The 1,205-nt window shown below is 54.5% G+C and overlaps 1 protein-coding gene across 4 annotated transcripts in view; it reads right to left on the bottom strand.

Annotated features, from left to right (window-relative positions):
* Nucleotides 1–1,205, bottom strand: part of FLI1 (Fli-1 proto-oncogene, ETS transcription factor) — a 96,219-nt gene that overhangs the window by 80,751 nt on the left and 14,263 nt on the right. The gene's annotated exons all lie outside the window — the stretch shown is intronic.

Consider the following 1,205-nt stretch of genomic DNA (forward strand, 5'->3'; position numbering starts at 1 on the left):
GGGGAGAGGAGGAGCTCCCTGTAGGCACCGTGGGGCTGCGTGGGTCATGGGAATACTTCAGCACCTTTCAGAGGATGGTGTGGGGGGGCTCGTGGACCCGTGCGGAAAAGCAAGTCCATGTGTGCGCCGCAGCAACCGGACAGATGGGAAATTTCTGCACTTTCACTGCACACAATATTTAGGGCTCCACAAATCAAAGAAGGTTGTGGTGCACTAAATGTATCCTGAATGAGGCCCGGGTTACTTGTGCTACAGATCTGAGGAGGTGGTGGGGGAGACGTGTCTTATTCCTGCCATACCTCCCAAATTTTGTGCTTTCAACGCTCCTGCTTTCTCTTCTCTTTTCCAACATTCACCCTTCCGTTCTCTCTTTCTTCCCCCTTTCCATTTTCTCTTCCTGCCCATCCATCTCCTTCCCTCCCCTTTCTTTTGAGACCCTTCCAAACGGTGCACTTGTCACAAGCTGCAATCTAAGGGAGAAAGTTTCAGTTCCTGCCAGTTTGCAGCTTCTTTCTCCCCAGGTCAGCAAAAAAAAAAAAAAAAAAAAAAAAAATAGGCTTTTAAGACGAGATCAACACCCCACCCAGGCGATAGGCATCTTTCGAAATCCTCCAACCCAAACACACCCACAGCGTCTCTCGCTTCAAGGCTCTTCTGTTCGAGCTGCTTCTGTACTATAGCGCTCCCCCGAGAAGAGCCCGTAAGAATTGCACGAGGGTCCCCCCAAAGCAAAGAAAACCAACCCTCTGCTGCCCAGGCTTCGAGAAACAGCCTGAGCCACCTCAGGGGGGGCTTGGAAAAGCCTTGGGTTATCTTTGCAGAGGCTTGAAGGACCGGCCGGTTGGATGGGGGGAAAGGAGGGGGAACCACTCGCTGAGTCCCAGCAGCGTTCTCGGTTGCTCAAGGCCACCAGAGGTTGGTTATGTTCGTGGTTTTTTGCCACACACTCTTTGCTTCCCCTTCCCCCTGCCTCGCCCCAAGCTCGGGTGATGTTTCTTCTCCAAACCGCCCTCCAAATCGCACTCTCTACCCCCCCCCTAAAAAAAAAACCCAAAAAACTGCTGGAGGAAACGCACGGGAGACCACCAGAACCATTTCAAGCAGGGCCGGGCGAGGAAATCAGAGCCAGGGGCTCACATCTGGGGCCGGCCCGGACTCACTCTCGCCTCTGCCGCCCCCGAGCCCCGCTCGCCCCCGGCCCGAGC

This window comes from Calidris pugnax, unplaced genomic scaffold (assembly GCF_001431845.1).
Source record: "Calidris pugnax isolate Ruff unplaced genomic scaffold, ASM143184v1 scaffold269, whole genome shotgun sequence".
NCBI lineage: Eukaryota > Metazoa > Chordata > Aves > Charadriiformes > Scolopacidae > Calidris > Calidris pugnax.